The 22,774-nt window shown below is 39.5% G+C and overlaps 1 protein-coding gene across 8 annotated transcripts in view; it reads right to left on the bottom strand.

Moving 5' to 3' along the window:
* Dlg2 (discs large MAGUK scaffold protein 2) overlaps positions 1 to 22,774 on the bottom strand; it is a 1,644,347-nt gene that overhangs the window by 1,164,741 nt on the left and 456,832 nt on the right. The gene's annotated exons all lie outside the window — the stretch shown is intronic.

Raw genomic sequence — 22,774 nt, 5'->3', positions numbered from 1 at the left:
TTTTCTTCATAAAACTTAGTAATTAAAGGTTAGAGAAATAAATTATAATGTAAGAGTTTAGATACAACATTGAATTTGGTTGTTATTTTTACAATAAGAAGCAACATTATGATCAAGCATAACTGGACCACTGAATGAGAAACTAGGTGAATTTACATATTCACTTTCCTTTCACACACTTCAAAATAGCTTTGTGCAACTGAAAATGAGAATTTACTTCTTGGGAATTTGCCTTATATTGTTTATCCAGTTTCTTATCCATATATAATATTTAATGTTTCAAGCCATATGTGATGGTTTACACCTGTAATCTCAGCTCTTGGGTGTCAAAGACAAGGGGATTGTCAAGGGATTGAGATTAACCTCGGCTACATAGTGAGTTCTAGATCAACCAAGACTACAGAGTTAAGTACCGTCTCAAAGCAAACAAAGAATATGCAAAATATACCAAATAAACAACAGGTTTCCCTAGAGTTTATTGTAGCATCCTTCAAAATGGGGCTGGAGAGATGGCTTGCTGGTTAAGAGTACATGCTACTCTTGCAGAGGAAGAGTTCAGTTCCTTGCAGCCCTATCAGGAGGCTCATAACCTCTTCTAACTCCAGGTCCAAGTGATCCATTGCCCTCCTCTGGCCCCTGAGTATCCCCATGTTCCTGCACAAACCCATACAAAGACATATAATTTAGAGATACATACATTTTGAAAAGAAAACTTTATGTCATGTGTCCCAGTAGTCAGTGAAATGAGAAACATGACAATCAAGTTTGCCACAGACCTTACTAGAAGATGATGCTGCCCTTAAGTCTTGATTCCACACACATGCAATCATAGATTTCCATATAATAAGTCATAAAGCCTGCTACTCTACTAGCCAAAATAATATTTAAGATCAACCACGTTCAGAATGCTGACAGGATGAACCATGGGAACTACATAGGCTCTTGGCTCATAAGGCGTTTCCCAGCTTCTATGGTCGCTATTATGGGGCTATTATTTTACGCGGCAGACCTGTAAGTTAGCTGTCATTCCTGCCATTTTAAAAATGAAGTAGCTGAAGTTCATGGAAATCATGTTCTACATCAACTAATGTCCAGGTTGGAGCACAAACTATGTATGGATTCTAATTTAAATTCCACAGCCATTGCTACTCCATCAAATTCAGGTTCAAAGGAAGGTTGGAGTTGGCAACATTAAATACAAAACAGTATAAAATGTATTTTTGAGATGGACATAGAGGTGGTAACAAGCTATTTTATTTTTCCTAGAGCCTTCATAAAAATAGCTTTAATATTGCAACTTTGAACAAAGGCTATGTAGGGATATTAAACCAATCTGTTTCATAAAAATCTCTTGAGCTTTCTTGGAAGGCAGTTTTATAAAATTCTTGAATGGAATCTGGACCCAGGCCTTTTTTCTTGGGGGATGACTCAGTGGTAACATACTTGCTTACAGTTACTACACATTCCCAGATGGTGAACCCATGGCTACATTTGGAGCAAGAAAAACTAAGAACCTGGTTCCTGTTTGGTCCTTACAAAGGCTTCTTCTACCTTAACAACTGATTCTTTTTTCCTAGTAAAGAATCTGCTTGTAGCTTTTCACAAAACCTCCAAGGTTACAATGGCAACAAGCCTGCCTCTTTGCATCCCTGGTAGCACATCTGTCTGCTTGTAGAAGCCAAAATGTTTTAAAACAAAAACAAAAACAAAAAAAAAAGAAGTCAATAATATGATTCCTAATGATATTCTGCTAACTTCATAGATCTAGATCAGCGATAGCCCAGTTGTCATCAGGGGAAATCACCCAGCAACTGACAGCTGCAGATACAGGAACCCATAGCCAAACACTAGGCAGAGCTCAGGAAACTCCGTGGGAAAGGGGGAGGAAGGATTGCAGAAGCCAGAAAGGTCTAGGACTCCACGAGAACACAGCTGACAGAATCAATGAAGCAGCTCTCATGGGGGTTCACAGGGACTGAACCTACAATCACAAACCTGCATGAGTTTGAGCAGGTACTCTGTATAAGCCTTATGGTTGTGTAGCTTGGTGTTCTTGTGGGACTCCCAACGTAGAGAGCAGTGGGTGTCTCTAGATCTTTTGCCTGCAGTTAGGACCCTTTTCCTCCTACTGGTGCATCATCCAGCCTCGGTATGAGGATTTATACCCAGTCTTATTGTATCTTGCCAGGCCATGTTCAGTGGATATTCCTCAAAGGCCTGTTTTTTGTTTTTGTTTTTGTCTGTTTGCCTTTTTTTTTTTTTTGGTGTTTTTTTGTTTGTTGGTTTTAAGGGAAATGGTGAAGGCATGGATCTTGGGGGAGAGGAATATTGGGGGAAGGGACAGAGGAGTGGAAGAAGGGAAACTTCCATCAAGATAGAATGTATGAGAGAAGAATAAACATTTTTAAAAACATCCTCAAAAGACAATTTGAATATTAACAACGGTCCTTTCTATCTGGAGAGCACATTACCAGTCACAAAGCGCTTTCAGATATTGGACCCTGCCTCCCCAGCAGTAACTTGCCCCACAGTGCACGCGTCCCCAAGGGTTCCTGCTGTATTTCTTTCTCTTCCTTCTTTACAGTCTCCCTGGGAGATATTATCCACACCTGTGATTTCAACCACCACCTACAATGTGATGATGCTGAGATCTCTATTTTCAGCTTAGTGCTCACCTGGGAGCTGCAGGTCTGAACACGCAGCTGTCTACAGCTCTCTGGGTGTCCAGTGGAGACGCGAAGCCAACTTTTACACTGTTCTCCGTATCTGCTATCTTCTAACCTTCTCTAGACAGAACGACTCAACGGCCGCATGGCCAAAGCTGAGAATATGCGAGACTCCAGTTCTCCCTGCCCCCAGTTCCTGTGTGTCATTATGGCCTGCACTAATCGTCAGCGGGGTTCCTTCTTCCTTTTCACGTGCTGTTTTCATAGTCTGGGTCTTTACCTTCTGAAAAGCTTCTATATGTCTCCCTAGGTCTTGACCCCGCTGCACGTGCTGTTTTCATAGTCTGGGTCTTTACCTTCTGAAAAGCTTCTATATGTCTCCCTAGGTCTTGACCCCGCTGCACGTGCTGTTTTCATAGTCTGGGTCTTTACCTTCTGAAAAGCTTCTATATGTCTCCCTAGGTCTTGACCTCACTGCTAGGCCATCTCCCGACGTCTGCACCGGGGAAACACTTACAGAAAAAACAAACCACTCCTCTAGTTAAAGTTTTCAGAAAAAGTAAGACAGTCATGGTCACTGGCAATAGGGGAAATCCTGACACACTTGACCAAGTGCACACTAATTGTACAATGCTACTATAAATCCAAATATTTCACTAACTTTATGTTTCTCCTGTTCTGCACATACCAAGTACAGCATGTATGTACTACTTACAAAGTGGGGTTAGCATCCTTTATGAGTCTGGTGTCTTATGCTCTGACAGAAATTGATTTCCTCCTCCTCATCTTTCAGGGTGCAATTCCATATTCTCCCACACCACCAAGCACGGTCAGAGCCTCGATTCTGATGGAAACTCTAACTCATCGGGTCACACATATGCATGCATATCAGAAAGCCCCGTTAGAATCTGAGTTATCCAGGCATAAGAATCCTTTTATTCTTTATGAGCTTAATAGAATTAGAGTCCTATGCCTTTGAAAGACAGCCCCGGCTTCACCTCACAGACATTTGAAAAGAGCTAGGTTAAAAAATATCCTCTCCTAGATTGAAAAATTAGAATAATTTAATAGTTCCTGATCTACCTCAAAACCCTATGGTTATAATTGAATTTAAGGTATATTAGAGTAAGCAGAGTCACAACCCATCAAAAATTTAAGTTTCAGTATATTGAAATGCAGAGTAAATAAAGACTAAAGGTAATTTCTCCAGAAAAAAAAAAAAACATTTTAACAGGTGATAAAGAAAAGCGTTACTATGCCTAATATATGAAAAATTCACAAATACATGAGGGAATAGTGTTGTTTATTTTTTAATGACATGATATGAATGGCAATTCATGACTGGAGAAACAGCAACTTAGGCTGCTGCTATATGAAACACAGTTGAGAAATGCAGGAAGTTAGCCAACATGGGAAGAAAATAGTTATTCATCTCTATACACATTTTAAGGTTTTGTGTGATGGTGGTGGTGGTGTGGGGGTTGGTGTGGTGGTGTTGTGGTTGTGGTGTGGTGGGTTGTAGTAGGTTGGGGTGGGGTGTGTTGCTGTGGTGTTGGTGGGGTGTGGTGGTGGCAGTGGTGGGGGTGTAGTGCACATATTTCTGTAAGGAGTCCACAGAAGGACATCAGGCATGCTGCTCTGTTCCCTTCCTTCTCTCCTTACCGCACTGGCCCTCACAGAACCCACAGGTAGGCTGATGTCCAGCCAGCCCAGGGATGCTCCAGTCTCAGTCTCAGAGCTGGGCTTACAGGCTTGGCCAAGACCTTGTCCAGAGCAGTACGTGTCTGCTGGGGGCTTGAGTTCAGGTCCTAACGCTGAGCCAGCAGGGTCTGTGATCCATGCCCCGGCCCTGGGATAACATTTGTAACAAAACTGATAAACCATGACAGGACAATATACACTGCTTATTTCCAATAAGGAGTTTTAAATACTGTCACCATCACATACCCTTGGAAAGAAACCTTCTTGGCAGAACTAGACACATATAGATACAGCTACCCTGCTCCCTCCTACACAAGGTGGCCCCACATACTCTATCAGAATTTGACCAGGTGAAAACGAAGTGCTTCCTTTTCTTTGAGATAATATTTTCCCGTGTTTTATTTTAGTGACAATTACAGGCTTTCGTTTACCAAATTGCCTTTCCCCACTATGAAATACTCAATAACTTCCTAATGTAAGTGACAAGTTTCTGTCTTAGTAATATTTGTGATGTGGACCCAACTTATTTTTCCTAATCTCTTTTCTAACAAGATCAGACTATGCTGTTTCTCAAATATACATATCTTGTGCTGAAATACATTTTTTATCTGTTCTTTAAATCTACCAAAATTATTTCCTCTATATAATTTCTTCGATTTAGGTTTTTCTCTTTAAGAAAAGGTGAATAAGCGAGTTATAAGTGGTCACTGCAAAATTTTAATAAAGAACTAATTCTCCAAAAAGGCAGATGAAATAAATACTGATTATGTAAATAAACAACCAAACAAAGATAATCAATTTTAAGGATTCTGTGGACTTGCTTATTATCATTCTCATAAGGTTCTAACTGTGAAATGAAGAATGGGAGGAAGGGGGTGGGAGGGAGGGAAGAAGAGAGGGAGGGAGGAAGGAAGGAATGTAATGAGTGTTCAATGCTCACTGTACTTTGTGATCTAGGTTCCAAGCCTCTATACTCAGCTGAGACCCACACAGGCCAATGGACTTATACAGATCACCGGCATCTAGGACTTTAACCATTAAGGTGCACAGGCTCCCAAATGTATAACTTAGTTCTTCATGGTGAACTTGGATATTTATACTGTCTTTGGAAATAATGATTTCTCTTCTGCAATATTCTATATTGTTTTCGGAGGAATACTCCTATTGGGCTCTGACTACTATGTACTGGCATGCCTGCCTCCATGAATCACTCCTATCCCAAGAAGCACACTTTTATTTTGAAGTATGTTATACATATGCATGCTTGATGTCAAAGTTCTTGTTTTATGAACACAACATGAGGCACATGATCAGCCTCAATCAATATTCATCAAACTTTTATTGTTACTATTCCACAGACTCCCTTTTCAATCCTAATTATTATTTTATTCATTTCATTGAGTTTCACAATAGTTTTAATAACTTGCCCTCTATATATGTAGTTTAACTGAATCTGTATATTTGTATCTATCCCGTTTCTCTTAGCATAGACAGGTCATAGATGATAAATAGGCAAACAGATCAATTGATAGACGAGAGATAGAGAGATAGAGAGATAGAGAGATAGAGAGATAGAGAGATAGAGAGATAGAGAGATAGAGAGATAGAGAGATAGAGAGATAGATAGATAGATAGATAGATAGATAGATAGATAGATGATAGAGGGCTGAAAGATGATTGAGATATAATGGCTAAATTGTTAGATGATAGAGAGATAATAACTAGGTAGAATAGATAGATAGATAGATAGATAGATAGATAGATAGATAGATAGATAGATAGATAGATAGGTAAAATTCTATCAAGTGTCAGAAATATCACTTCTTAACATCTGTCTGTGTCTCCCAGTTAGTCATATGTTGCATTTGCCTCATCAAAGAGATCCTGTCTATATAAGTAAAGTTGGACTTGTCAGTCAGGGCATATTGAGTAGGCCTTAAGAAGCCGTGATTCATACAATCTCATTTCCATGGTGATTGCCTTAAATGCTATATCTTCAGTCAGCAGTTAAGACTCCATGAAAATAAATTGAGCTTTGCATTCCCTTTGGCTTTAAAAATGCATGCCTGAAGTTTGTGCTAGGAAGTGCAAATGCACAGCCCCAATGGCTGTCTCCTTTACGTCGCTTGGCCTTTTCAAGGCGGGATTGAGATACAGCTCCATTTCTCCAGAAAATTGATTATAAATCCTGTATTTACTGGCACCCTAATTTTAGCTTCAAAGATGGACAAGAGTTTTAAGAAGGTGAGAAAGAGTGTTTTTGCTTCTCTTGACTCAGATTTGGCTTCTCCCACATATGTGGATATGTAATATTGTAGACAAGTTGAACACATAAAATCCTGGTTATAGCACCACAGCCTGGATTGTCCCATTTTCTTTCACTGCACATACTTTTTATTCTAAACTGAAGAAATAAGAGTCCTATCATGGTGTATGCCTAACACATCCACAAACACTGATGTGAGAAGACTTTTAAACTCATAGAATGGATATTTGCTTATTTATTGGTTCCATTATTTGGACATCAGCTATACCTGAGACACAGAAGCAGGTATAGCCTTATTTGAACTCATTTTTCAGGGCTAAGACAACTAAAATTAAGAGATATTATGTCATTGATTATAATTTTTTCATCCATCACTCTCACCAAAGCATATATGGAATGGAAATCTTGTGTTGATTCTGTAATACTATATGATGACTTGAAAGTATGAGGAGTTGTGTCTTAGTTTTGTATTCACAGAAATTAAGAATGGAGCATCCTCTTGCTATTTCTACCAAGTTCATAGACCTGTAAGCCTAACTAGGAAAACTCCCAGTCAGTACTTCTAGTCTAGCTTCATTCACATTGTTCACACTTGTAACTTGAAAAGTTCCTGAAGATGCTCTGCACACACACACACACACACACAGAGAGAGAGAGAGAGAGAGAGAGAGAGAGAGAGAGAGAGAGAGAGAGAGAGAGAGAGAGACGAAACAAAGAAGCAAAAAAAAAGAATCCTGATACCAACTGTTCCTAGCTCTTTTCAAAATACCTATTCCCCTATTCCATCTAACTTAGGTATCCAGCTTGGTTATGCATTTAGGGGCCAGTGCACCTAGTGGATAAAGTACTAGAGAGCAGTGATCCGAACAAGTCAGTTGGCTTCTCCAGACCTCAGAAGAGCATGGAGACCTGGAAACTGGAGGTTATCTGGCAAATGAAACAATTAAGGACAGGGTTACAATCCTAGAGTTATATATGAGAAAATGTCCTTTTATTGCTCCTCAAGGCCCAAAGCCAACAGAGATGGACAGCTCACCATGGTAACTGTAAAAAATGCCTCAGGAAATCAAGGTCTAAGGCTTTTCAATTCATTGAAAGAAGGAACACCCTCTGGTCACAAGATCAGCATTATTCAAGAGAAAAGTAAGAATCATAAATACGAGCATGTATTTTTAAATATTCTAACTGCCACAATGGATAAAGTAAAAATAAAATTCAAATCCCCATTTTATTTAATGCAATGTATAAACATATCAATTTAATATAAACAAAATAAATTTTCCATGTAAACCTAACAAATTCCATATTTATTTTATACTGGCAATGCTTCTCAATTTAGACCAGTGACATTTTGAGCATTCAAAACTGCTTTCTCCTTGCCCTGTGCTGTACTGAAAAGCTATACAACTATATTCACAGACAAAATTTCAGAAATTTCTGGGTCTCTCTTCTTTTCCATGCCAGTGCAGGATTGAAATTCACTGCAACCACTGAATTGATACAGATTTTTGAGATTTTTACTCCTTAGGAGTTTCCACCAAGGACTAGAACATTTCCCTTACACAAATTCAGCAAAAATAAAAAATAGAGAATTCATGTTGCATTGAAGAAGTGGAAACTTCTTGGAAAGGAAGAGATACATCATTGGTTCAATCTCTATTATGAAGAACACATATTTATGATGGCTTTGGCAATGTTAACACACATGAATCTTATAACAAAAGCAGTCTATGTAATAAACATTAATGTTCCATGTCACTATGGCTAATGCAGGCTAAATAACTCAGGCTTGTGCATATAATAACAGGCAGAAAGGAAAGTCAAACATAGAACTTTGAGACTTAAGTGGAGGGGTCCCTTGATATAACCATGCTGGATTACACGAAAATTCAGGTCAACATCATAAACACAGCTCACAAAAACAGTATTCCTCTTCCGATTTTTGTGACCCTGCTACAAGGCGTCTGCTACAAAAGCTTGGGTTAATTCTTTGCCCAGCAGCATCTGAAGTTTCTCTCAGTTCCTACTCTACCATAGAACCCTATCATTTCTTTCTAGCATTACTGAATCAAACCCAATTGTAATACTTGGCCTTGTACTAAGGAGATGGATCGCCTTCACACACATGTGTATCATCAAGGATTTTGTAATTATCTCTAGTAAAAAGTGAGCGGTTGTGGATAACAGTGTGCTGTACCCTGGGAAGTCTGATACTGCCATCTTAGTCAATGACTTTGGGAATATGGGTTTGATTTTGGAGATGCAGTTTTACAGTATATTAAATGGTAATAATAATGGCAATACAATAGTAATATTAGATGGTAATGATAATCACATGGCAAGACTGTTGTGAGAGCTATGCATAACTTATTACAGGTGCAGAGATGGCCACTTTTCCTTAGTGTTTGTTCTGTCCTCTATGGCCTCATCTAGCATGACTGCTCTCCTAACTCACTTCCAGGAGGAGCAGATGTCTTCTTCAGGAGAACCCCTCCAAAATTACACAGGAAACAGGGCAGACCCCTGGGATTCACTCCCCTCAGCCTCTTCAATAGAACTACAATAGACAAGATAGACATTTTATGTGCATTTATGTTTCCCACTTGAGGAAATAATATCCCTTAGGACTGTGCCAAAAATATTCTGCCCAAGCTGCTCCAGGAAGATTCTGTGTTACTGGTCACCCTTCCTACTCAATCGAAGCCCTATATTCTGCTTCTGGTCATTTCTGTTTTATAGGCAATCCAAACTGTGGCACACCGGGAAACTTTGTTTAGCCCTGAAGGAGGGGATAATGAGAGAAGAGGTGAGAAACACCTCATGCTGTAAAAAATCAATGTTATTGACTGATGGACTAAAAGCAACTGGAAACAGCTTCCTGGCTGCCGTAGACAAGACTGAAGGGAAGCAGATGGGCAGAAGATCTCCCTAATGAGAATGAGCAGACTGTCCTGAGAGCAATGTTCATTAGAGATCCACAGTACTGTATCACTGATGCCCACCTGCCCAGCATCCCCTGCCCAGCATCCCCTGCCCAGCATCCACTGCTCCAGTCATATTGCAAACCTAACTTGTGGTTCTATCTGAACCACAACAGTTTCAGGCCCAAGAGGGAAAATGAATACTTTTCACCGTACTTATGGACCCTCAGTTTTTCTTCAATGTATTTTGAATTTTTCTTAGCTGCTTGCATTAACTGGTTGTTTTTGGAACTAGTCAATTACCTTCCTAAATATTTTATTGCAGAATTTCCTGAGATAACTGGTTCTTAGGTTTCTAATGGAACCAAATCCAGTAATTTATCACTCACTCCTCATAGACACAGATAAACTTTCTCATTAAGGATTGTCCCTGGGAAAGAAAACAATACTTAGTCTGTAAGAACTACTCAGCTTTTACATCTTAAAAAAAAATCAACTGATGACAAAATAGAATGTCCATTCTAATAAAGAAACAGACGTGAAAATTCCCACAATAGAGATTTACAATGTTGCACTAGAAACACAAAGTGATAAAAGGTAGACAAGAGAGATGCTTTCTCTAGTGAAGAAATTAACAGGTCTCTATGGCCTTGACTCACACAGGGGACAGGTAAATGATTTTTTCTGCATTGAAATATCAGACTGAAGAGTAGCCATCAGCAGATCCCATAATAGTGAGCACTTTCTAATGTTCTAGAATATATAAATCAATGTCACACACATTACCTTGAGTATACTTTTTTATTAAAGATGTTTTTTTCATATCACATGTTCTGGTTATAGTTCCCTTCCCTCAGCTTCTCCCAGATCTTCCCCACTTCTCCACCCACCCATATTCACACCCTCTTTAACACCCAATGAAAGCTACGGAAGTATTTTAATGTTATTTTTGGGGCATCTTTCACAGACAAAAAAAGATAACATGTGTCTTACCTAGTTTATAAAATTAATGGATAAATTTTAAATAAATTATAAAATTTAATTTTACAAGCCTAGACATTACTTTATTGTTTTACTTTATAGCTGTATTGTTCTACTTACCTAGCATGAGTTTAGAGTCGCCATTAAAGCACTTTTAACTTAATTAAAACCCCTTAAAATTTTTCTTTTTAAAATATTTTATCTGATTAACAAACAAAATTTCCCAAGTACTTAGATTACTTATATAGAATTATAAAACTTAAAATACGTGTTCTAAATTTTCCCATGTGTTACAACTGCATTGTAAGAGGAAAGTTTTTTTAAAATATTTTTGTTTTACCATTATGAGTCAAAAATCAGTCCCCTATCATTCCACAAGCAATTTCACAGACATTTAACTTGGAAACTTTTCACAGAAAAACAAATATATGCATTGGCAAACACAAAATAGTAGTTAAAGGGTTAGGTATCTTTATTACTTTGGAATTAATGAAGTCTTCTTGCATACCTGGATTCTTCTCCATACAAAGCCAACTTTGTGATTGGTATCCCAAGTAATCATTGATGCTTTCTGCTTATTTGCCTGAGGCTGAGTATTGGCAGAGGTCTTGGCCAGGAGAGGTACAACTCCTGACACCAAGGGCCATCTCTCTAGTCCCCTTTAACTGCAACACTAAGCACTGTGTTATAGCTACTGCCTCAAATTTTACAAAGAGATTGCAGCATAGCCCAGCTTCCTGGGATCTGAGGTGTGCTGCGAGGGAATCTCAGCTACATAACCACGGGCATATCATACACTGAGGTTAAAACCTACACTCACTACTTCAGCAGGCAACCCATTGCCTCCTTGAAAGTATTTTAGCACCCTTTAAGTGGACTTCACACTCTTCATGAGGCTTTGCCTGCCTACAGCCTCCCTCATGGCACGAGAGAAATGTTTTCTGAGGTCTTCTCAAACACACCATCTAGAACACAAAGCTGCAGAAAACTGACTTAGTATTTAATGTAGCACCATTGAGTCAGCGGATGGAGACATGTCTTACTCGGGTCTCCTATCCAACATTCCTTTCTTTCCCTTCACTCCAAGCAAAGCATGGCTTGGATGAAGTCTGGCATGGGATAGGAGCCTGCCAAGATAGACTCACAGTTGAGGTTATCCATGAGAAAGAAGAATTTTTATGATATTAGGTATCATAAAACATCCATGAGCAAGGAAATGTATGACCGGTTCATATCAGGGTTTGAAGCAAAGTAAGTGTGGCGCCACTGTGGAGAGGATAAACTTGAAGAAGAACCTGGGAAGCCAGTCAGGCAGGCGATAGAGGGAGAGAACCTTCATGGAAGAAAGGAGAAACAGACGACGCAGAAGGAATCATTCAGGACCAAGACAGAGATGGGCTGGAGAGCGTTTATGGATTTATCAGATTCCACAGGGCCTGTGGAGTAAAAATGATTGCAGTGTTTCCACTCTAAATGCCTGGGAGAATGATGATAATAAGCAGGTTGTCTGCTGGATTCTGTTTAAAGGAACCTTTAAAATACCACTGTGAAGTATGTTATTTCGCTGTGGTGGGCGTAGCAACTGTGTTAGGGACTAGCTGCTGACATACTTGCATGAAGCCTACAGTTTTTTCCTTGTTTAAAGTACGATGGCAATGATCCCTTGGAAACCCACATTCACCATATATTCTTTCTTCCGTTCCAAAGTGCATCTCATTTCAAAGCTATTCCAAGGTTCCACTTGAAAGCCTTCTATCCTCTGTGAGAGGCAATGGCCTGAGAAAAACGATGCTTTCAGCCCCTGCCTACCTGTGTTTATTTACGTCTCAAAAGAAAAGGGAAAAGTGTTCCTATTACACCGCCTATTCAGACTATGCTTAGGAATAATTATTAGGGACACAAGAATGCTCCTGGTATGTTATAGCAAAAACAAAAGTTACTAATGCACTTGTTCCAAATCCATGCAAACTTATACGTTCACACACATCACATCAAAAAGCAATGAAGAGAACCTTGCTCTGAGTAGCAAGGTCATAAAAAGTAGAGACGTTTTTGCAATTTTTTATACATTATATAATGTCTCTAATGAGAAAATATTCTTTCACAGTCTAAAATTAGCTGAGAAATGCCAAGTATACGGACTGATCCCTCAGTTTACTTTCCTAACGAGCCAGAAGGACAGCATCTAAAGATCCATACACAAAGCAGGCAACACAAGCGCATAAACGTCTTTATCAGCTACCATAACGTTCGAGGCTTGACTCAGAAGGCTGCCTTCCTCCCTCCCACAGGTCCCACAACCCCATTGCCTCCATTCCATTCCTTTCCTTCTCTCCAGGTACACTTTTACAAAATGTCATGTAACTTGTAAAAATAAACAAGAACACTCACACACTGTCTATAAAATAGCAAAATCTTGGTATACTTGTAATCATATCTCCTTAATTCTGTTTTAAAGAAAGACATGTCCTGTGTTTACTTCAGATTCTGCTCTTGTTTTTAAGTGTCAATATCAAAACAAGGACAAATATTTAAATCTGTGGCATTTTTTCGGGTCAGATGCTCTCAAGTTCAAGTGTTTTTTGTTTTATTGGTCATCTTCCGCTTTTCCATTCTCCCCCCATACCCAAGATAGGGTTTCTCTGTAGCTTTGATACCTACCCTGGAACTAGCTCTTGTAGACCAGCCTGGCCTCGAACTCACAGAGATCTGCCTGCCTCTGCCTCCCGAGTGCTGGGATTAAAGGCATGTGCCATTACCACCTGGCCACTTTTCCATTCTTCAGAGGTAGGTTTCTCAAGCTACTAAACAATGCTGATTTATTTGGCAAGTCTTCTTACCTTGTTTATTACACTAATATCAAGTCTAGGCCTTGGCAAATAGGATTGTTTCAAAGACTGAAGACACATCAATAGGATATGAAGTCTTTTAAGTATAAGTACCCCTCCTCACCCCTAGACCCAGAGCAAGGTGTAAGTTATTGAGCCATGGGATTTTTCCCAGACTTTGGCTAATGGGGGAAAAAACTGAAAAAAAAATTGAGTGAAAAAAATCTGTATAGATAAAAGTATAGTAATAAGCCAGAGAGGGACCAGCATCATCATAACTAAAAGGATAGTTTGGAGAAGGTCAGAGTGGACACTGCACTCAAATACCAAGGAGCTGGTCTGATGGGGGAGAGTCTTCTGTTTTGTGTTGATTTCATTGGTTAAATAAAGAAACTGCTTTGGCCCATTTGATAGGCCAGCCCTTAGGTAGGCGTAGTAGACTGAACAGAATGCTGGGAGAAAGAAGCTGAGTCAGTGAGTCGTCATGATTCTCCCACTCCAGAGAGACACAGGTTAAGATCCTTCCTGGTAAGCCAGCTCGTGGTGCTACACAGAATATTAGAAATGGGTTAGATCAAAATGTAAGAGCTAGCCAATAACAGGCTAGAACTAATGGGCCAGGCAGTGCTTAAAAGAATACAATTTCCGTGTAATCATTTCGGGTAAAGCTAGCCGGGTGGCGGGAAGCGCCCCGCCGCTCCCCACTACTACACTGGTCAAATTAAGAAAGGTGGGCTTCCAGGCACTGTCTTGTTCCATAGTTCCTGAGCAGAGGAATTGTTTCAGTACCCCCAGATCCAACATGTGAGGCCCTGTACGACATAATTCTTATACAGCTGAGTCCTTCCACAGGTAAAATGGGCTTGCTCACAAAACCTTTCTCTAATATTACTGCGAAAATCAAATGACCGACGTACACAGTGCCTGCTACACATTATGAATGCTCACCAAATATTACTAGTGCTTTTGAGTGTACTGAACACAGACTGACCAGCTAACCCTCAAGGCCTGGAGTCTTAGAAGTCAGTTCTGAACATGAAGCCCTTGTTGAACAGAACAAATATGTCTATCAACAAATGGACTATCTGGTCACCTACACTGTGCTCACTTCACCTATATCTTGCTTAGCACTGGCCGATTTGTATAGTTTATTTATCATCTTTTCATCTGAGGTAATATGCTTCTTAAGACAAGGAACATGTCCTTCGAGTGGTGAGCTATGATCCACTCTGCTCTCCTTAAATTCACTAAGAAAGGTAAACAAAGGCATCTGTTTCAAAGTGGTCAGTGTGAATTGCATTCCTGCAACTATACATCTGCCTATAACACTTCTAGTTAATCTTTAGCAACACTATAAACAAACAAACCTTTAACATAAAGATGAACAGACAGTTTGGGTAGGCATAGCTTTTGATAAAGTCAAGTGCTGCTTTGAAAAACTTAGGTTAAGTTGCAATTTTAAGAAGGCTGTGGCAGCTCCTTCCTTAAAACTCAGTATCTGAGACACTGAGGCACGGTGACCATCAACAATCTGAGGCCAGTCCATGTCATACACTGAACTCCCGGCAAGTCAGTTTCTGAAAGAGTGAGAAAGCTCATCTCAAAAACAAGAATTATAATTTTAATTTTTTTCTTATCCGTGTTACTGTGCAAAATTGGGGAAATTTATGTGCCTATAAATTTTTTTAGGGAAGTGGTAGTCAACTGTTCTCTGAACACATGGTAACCAGTTCCTTTGAGGCTCTACACATGGGCAACATCTCCTACGTTTCTGTTATTGTTTCTGAGATAAGCCTTGCTATGTCACCCAGACTGACCTTGAACTCACAGTCATCACGCCTCGCACCTCCGCCTTCCCGTTACTGAGATTACAGACGTGTGGCACCATACCCAGTTGTAAACTTGTCCTAGGCGTAGCCCAGCAATACTTCTCGATCCCAAGGATTTTCCTTACTGATGCTGAATGGATACTCTCATTACAGGGGCATTGATTTTCTAGCAGAGAAAACCATTCACTGAGTAAAGAATCTATTTTCCTTGTGCATCGGCTCCTATTTCATACCAAGCTAAAGAGGCCCTGTGTGGAAAAAGTCCTGTGGCATGAATGGGTAGCATCCATCCATACTCACTTATCTAGCAAATATTCGACCTTTCTTGTCAGGTGAAGTCAGTGGGGATACAGGCATAAGGAGGCATGGTTCTTGCTCTGCAGTGACTCACAGTAGACTTAGGCAGGAACTAGCAGAGCATCCCAGATGTTAGGAAGATGTGAGGCTAAATACAAATTAAGCTCTGACTATATGGATGACTCTGGTATTAGCCAATCTACCGTCCTAAAAGTTTGGAGGATTTAAAAGGATAGAAACTTCAGCATAACTGAGATTTACTTCTAAATAGTACCCATAATAACTGAGAACTAGGTCTCCATGTCTAAGGAGAGCATGATAGTCAGGGCTGCAAAATCAAAGATGCTAAAATGCTCAAACATAATTATATACAGATCTGAGCACCATATACCCATTCTCCTGGATATACACCTCTCCCCTGAATAGTGATAAGAACATCTAAGTTGTCACTTAACTCTGAGACTTCCTGTTTGAAAGGCCTAAGTGACCAAGGATAAGTGGTTGTCAAATGAGTCAATTCTTAATTCTTCCATTGAAAACCACTGGTTCCCCATTGGACTGACAGAAGCCTGACCTATGAAGTCCTGTGTGATTTGCTCACTTGAACATACCTTTGACATTTCTCTTCCTAGCCATCATGGAGGGGATAATTGTGTGTGTGTGTGTGTTATCATATATATGAGATGATAGATAGATAGATAGATGCCTTCAATAATTACCTTGTTTAAGGCTATCACCAAAAGCCTCCCAGAACTCATGCCTCCAATTTCTTTCTCCATCTCTCCCATCTTAGTACTTACAATTATGAATTTTACTTAATTGTTTTATTTTATACTTACTTCACTGCCAGATAAATTCCAAGGGAAGGGATTATTGCCTGCTTAATTCTCTTCCCTATATTTCTAACACCTGGTTCTGTGCAGGAACCATTGCAAATGTTTACTAAACAATGTTTGTTAAATAATGCATTGGGGATGTAAAAGAAAACTTTATGCTTGACCCTAGCCATCATGTAATAGAAAGAATTTTAAAGAAAAAAAGTCACATGAAGAACACAATCATTTTCACTGCTTGATTTGATCCTGACCTTCTTTAACACAATAGTTGAGGAGTCTGCAACGTGGTAATTGTTAGCGTTCATGCATCTATGTATTATGAATCAGTGTAGTTAGCACAGTTTATAGTGTAATAGACCTGGATTAAAGCTGGCTTCACTGACAATTAAGAGATGTAACATTAGGCAAATCAATTAGTTCCCCTGAATAAATTTCATCTAAATAATAAAAACATAGATAAGCTTAATCTATAAAGTGGTAGCATTAACAAAGAGAGCATGTAAGCAGTTCAGGAGTGTAAATCATAAGCTTGACAAAGGGTAGCTACTTTTGTTATTCATAATGACATTTATGTTTTTATTATATATGTTACTTTAAAATTATTTGAATTACAGGACTTTATTAAAAGTTGTAAACCAACACATCAAGTTGGTTTATATTTTATAGACTCACAAATCAGGGAGGTTCACAATCAGACAGCTAAAACATAGGCGGAGGGTGAGTTCCCAGAGCATGTCGGAATAAAGAAGGTGACAATTATTCAGCTGGAACCCTGACAGGAACCACCTCTGACTGTGCCATGAGCCATAGTCTCACGACACCTATGAGCCGTAGGTGTTACACAAACTGTCCACACATTCTGATTCATGATCCTACAAACCCTGCCTGCGAAAAAGAATGTGTTTATTCAGAGCATCAGTATGTGCACACAGCAGAGAATGTGGCGAAGAGTAGGTGTCAGCAACATAAAGAGGCAGAGTTTCAACAGCTTCTCCTTTTGAGCCACCCTTCGTAGTTAAATTCCTGAACAAGGTGTTAAAAAAAATAAAGACAATAATATATAGTCTCTGTCTTCAAAATGCTTAAAATCCATCTGGTGGCTGGAAACATCTTTAAACATCAGCAAAATAAACCAACCAGAAGAAGAAAATCATACTGTGAGTGACATGAAGCCATGAAGACGGGTTGCCATGGGGGCTGTAATGATGCCTCAGCGGCCAGCAATTTTTCTATTCTTGCACAGGGCCAGAGTTTGACACCCAGCATACGTGTCAGACATCTCGTCAGTGCCTGCAATTTTAGTTCCAGGGGACCTGACATTCCCTTCTGGGCTGTGTGAACATCTTTACTTACATGTGTGTACACACACCTATACATAAAATTAAAAATAGAATAAGTCTAAAAATATATTGGCACATGAGTGAAGGATAAATTGTATTTAATATTTAAAGGAGCAATTGGGTAGCTGGTATGGCTTAGGTTCAGTTCCCAGGAATGTAGATCCCCTTGATAACTTCTGAGAGTAAGGAGGAATTTAGACAAGCGTAAGCATCAGAAGAGGGACCCAATGGAATAAACCATACTAGTTAAAGCTCAAAGACAAAAATGGTGTGGGCTATCACAGAAGATAAAGTTGATAGGATTGAGTTTGATGAATGTCTGAATTCTAAAGTGTTGAAACAGACAATCAATAGCTGTTTTAGTGCAAACTATTGATTTCTTCAACCAAGTCTCAAGACCCAACTCTATCAATCAAGAGAGTAAATGGGTGGGTGCAGACACTTGGTGGCACTCAGTGCAGCATTTGAACCCAGCATTTTATGATGTCAAAGTGACCACAGAAAAGAAAGAAAGACATAGGATTAAGATAATAAGTCAGGAAAGAGAAGTGGAATAAAAAGTCTAAGACTCTATCAATATCAATCAGGCATGGGCATGTGTTTGCTCAGTACTTTCTATTTGGTTCTATTTGTGCTTATAATATAAAATTTAATAACAGCCGGGCGGTGGTGGCACATGCCTTTAATCCCAGCACTCGGGAGGCAGAGGCAGGCGGATCTCTGTGAATTCAAGGCCAGCCTGGTCTAGAAGAGCTAGTTCCAGGACAGGAACCAAAAGCTACAGAGATTCCCTGTCTCGAAAAATCAAAAAAAAAAAAAAAAAAAAAAAATTCATAACCATCAAGCCCTATATTTTCAGCTTCTATCATATAAATTATATTTTAGTGTGTGTGTGTGTGTATGCTGTTTGACTGTGATGACAATTGTGGCTGGAGAAGGAATATTAAATCATAATATGCTTCTCATTAACCATAGTTTTTAAAAATGTGCTTGGTTCTTAGAATTTCCTAACAAAAATCTTCATGTTATTTTGTCAATTGTAGTTTTTCAATCAGTACCTAGTTGACTGATTTCTTATTGTATTCAAAGAACTTTTTTATAGCATTTCCATGCTGAGCATCATTTGTGTGAGTGTGTGTCCACATTAGTGTGCATGAATACAGATGTGTCCATACCACAGAGTATGTGTGAAGGTTCATGGGCATCTTCTAGTGTAGCTCTTTATCTTCTACATGGGCTTAAACCAAAGGGTCTCTGTGATTCTTCCACTGTGTACGTCAGGCTAGCTGGCCTGCCAATTTTCAGGGACTCCCTGTCTCTACCTCCCATCTCTGCGTAAGAGACAGGAACACTAATTGTCAAGCTCTTACACAGGTTCTGAGGATTCAAACTCAGGCCCTCACTCTTGAAGTGCTTTTACCCCCCCCGCCCCCAACTCTCCAGCCTACGGCATCCATATCATAGCTATTAGTGACCATATTTAATGAACGAAAATCCAAACTTTGGATAGTTTTTTAAAAAGTCCTCAAACTATTTCATAAGTGAGGAAGACAGACTCAAATGTAGTTTTGCTTGAAATCTTCAGAAATCATGACCCAAAATCAATTCGATAGCACCATTTTTCTAGAATGTTCTTGCGTTGCCCTCAAGGAATTTACAAAATGAAGGAGCAGGATTCTTGCATCTAAGGAGTTACAGTAAAGAGCAGAAGTCAAAGTTCTAGAGATCCCAGTCTTACACTAGGTCTGCTCCCAACACATGAGGACAGAAGGAACGTATGTCTCCTCTTTCTCCCTTAGTCTCCCTAACTGTGATGCTGGTCTGGCTTGACATTCCTGTCTTGAAATGTGTGAGCCTGTGTAGGGGTGCAGAATCACATTTGTAGTAGTTCCACAGGCAGCAAAATCCTGATATGGTGATTGTAAGATCACCTAAAAAATGGTCATTAACATCTCTACTTTCAAAAATAGAGCTAATTCAATAGACAGGATGATGTGTCCATCTGATACAGCATATCACCCATGTTTTCTCATCAAAGAGGTACTTTTCGTACAGCACAGGCAATCTCAGATCAAAGAGGCACTGCAATCCACAGAATGAGTGCATTACTTCCTTTTGTGTGACCACAATCAAATTAAATTGTTCTAATCATTTTCTGAAAAAAAAAATAAAGTTAAAGGAAACCCAAGCTAGCATGATATGCATCTTTATCACTCCAGCAACTTAAAGCTATCAAGAAAACATAACATAAATAGTACTCTTGATTGGAAGTCTGTTTTTTTCTTCTTTTTTTTCTGTGTAAAGACCTCATTCCAGAAAGACATTACAAAGTAACATAGTTTTCAGACTTACATTGTAATGGTTGCCTATCATTTCAATTAGGCACTGTCCAGCTGTGTAACACCCAGAATCATCCACTCCCAACTGTTTACAGCTCCTCACAGGTGTGTTAGTTACATGCTCCTTCTACCCATCATGCCCTGCTCTCAGCAGGATGGCTGGAGAAATTCAAGACAGAGGTGACTTCACAGTGGAATCTCTCTTGGTCATTCTGGGTACAAACAGCTTAGGCTTCATTTATTTCTTTTCCAATGACAGCAAAATTAGAGTAATGGCCTTCATCAAAGCCCTTTCCAAGTCCCCTCATACTTTAGACCACTCACTGTTAAATTTGTCTGTGTCTTCTCCTACACTAGAAGTCTTATAACAACAAGAATTATTTTTCATTAATTTTAGCATCTAAGACTTCAGCATGGTACACAAAACGTACCTGTCATTTAAAGAATAACTGAATAATGGTGACCCTCAAGTTACACTCTGATGTGTGAGATATTGTGTGTGTGGAGAAAGAGAGAGAGAGAGAGAGAGAGAGAGAGAGAGAGAGATAGAGAGAGAAATGCATACTAGTATTTCAGCTTTAATGTTATTTGATTTTTTATGTTGAAAGTATTTAAAATATATTCCAAAAGTCCTTCTGCCTATAATATTATCTAAATATAACATTTGTCAAAAATTATTTGAGAGCAAAATGTGACATTAATATTGCATTTGCATTGAAAAATAAATTTCACAAGAGACATTTCTAACCTTTAAATTATAACTACCTGAAAGTTTTGGATCAGTGTAAGAAACATCACTTTGAATTCTGTCAGACATGAGAAACTACACACCATAACCAAGGCTTTTGCAGAGATGTTCAGATAAGTAGTGCTAAGTATCATGGACATAAAATCAATTATATTGAAACATTAAAAAAAAAACATTAGGTAAGAGTTTGTTGTACCCAATCTGATGGAAACCCAGGGGAAGACCATTTTTAAAACTGTTTCACAAAGCATTCTATTTCAGAAGAGAAGCACGCATGTAACTTATAAATTAGAGAGTAAAAAGCCAATTATACAAAAACGTGCACGTACACCTAAAGTTGAAGTTAATTTCCTCATAAACAAGTCTGTTTTGTGTATGTTGCAGATAGGAACACACATGGTCTCTCTTTCTGTCGATTGTGCCAGAAAGCGTCAGCATTCAACACAGGTTAGGGAAAGGATTAAGAATTTATTCTCCAGAGGTCATCCAGGTTCAGCAGAACAAGCCTTCCCTTGGCTTATGAGTTGAAGTGAGACAAATTTCAATCTCAACTAAACCTATCAAGACAACTATTAGAAGTTAGCAGAACGGGGGGGGGGGGGTCTTCCTGAAGAGGAAATCCACCACGGTAGGCTTTTTCCTGCACTTCCTAAAGGTAGCAGTGAGTTATCAAAAGAGTGTCCCTTCATGTGAGTTACCACACTTCTCCTGAAAGAAGCACTTCATGCTTCTGAAACGGAAAAGGAGGGAAGACAAGGACTCACCCACTTCACAAAACCAGGGGACTGGCCATAAATTTGAAATAGAAGATGCACTAGAACAAGCCCACGTTGGTGTTTGAGGATATGCCCATCTCTGAAAACCTATCATGATGCTTATTAATCCCACCATATTCAAAGGAAGTAAATTCTTAAAGGAGTAAGAAGTAAATTCTATAGAACTCTGCTTTCTCACGCACAGAAAGCTTTCAGACTATAGCAGCGAGAGACCTGGCCAACCCCTGGAATCTGCCTACTACCTGTTTGAAGTTCAAATGCTAGGCAAGAAGGTTTGCAAATGTGAACAGCCGGCAGCTCTCCAATAAAACTTGTAAACACACAAAATGAAACTTTAGTACCTAGACACATTAAAACACTCTCTACTAAAACAAAAAGGGAAACACCTCACGTTGACCTTTTTTTTTTTTAGAAGTCCTATTTCAGGCTTGAAACTGCCTCTGAATATTTTTCTTCCTCAAAGACAATCATTTCTTTGTGGACCTGCCTCAATAAGAAATATAATCTCAAGAAAAAAAGATTTAACCCAGGATGTAAATTCACTTAAATTATGCAAGTGGAATTCCATATCTGCTTTCTCGTGCTCCTTGCTGAATGAATAGTGTCAGATAAACCTTTCCAATAATAACATCGTCCTCGCCAGTGACAAGGGGTAAATCTCCCAAACTTGAGCTCAACTTTGGAGCCTTATTAGCTACAGCAAGTGGATGTCAGCGAGGTGACAGCGCCGGGGCAGCGGCACCCACGCAGTCTAAGCCAACAGCCCACCCTGAGCTGAGAATCTGTGTGATTAATATCAGCAAATTCCCGATGCTAGTCATCTTCATTCAACACACAGGATGCTCGGGTACCCCACAGTTCACATCCTAATGCCATTCCAGCCGCTACATTCAAACCCCCGGAGCTCCTATAACAATGAAGCTGCAGGAACAAGAGCAGCTTACAGCACTTTCAAAAGGAAAGGCTAAATCCTAATTTACAGCCGGATGCATAGCTTGTTACCTCCGCTGATTTCTTGGTGCTGGCCTACCGAAATAATTCCCGTCTTTTCCTCCCCCCTCTCCACCCTCCAAGAGTGAGCCTGAACCTGAATTACAAACAGTTAAACCTGAAGGTCACATCACAGCGGCGTTCCAACGCGCTCCCCCAGGGAGGCTGCAAGGCAACAATAAAACAAAGCCTTCGCAACCACCTGTAATAATCTGCCTGCTCAGCCGGCCATCCGAAAAGTCCTGGTGCCACACAA

This window comes from Chionomys nivalis, chromosome 23 (assembly GCF_950005125.1).
Source record: "Chionomys nivalis chromosome 23, mChiNiv1.1, whole genome shotgun sequence".
NCBI lineage: Eukaryota > Metazoa > Chordata > Mammalia > Rodentia > Cricetidae > Chionomys > Chionomys nivalis.
The sequence above is the reverse complement of the archived record's forward strand: the minus strand, read 5'-3'. Positions and strand labels throughout refer to the sequence as shown.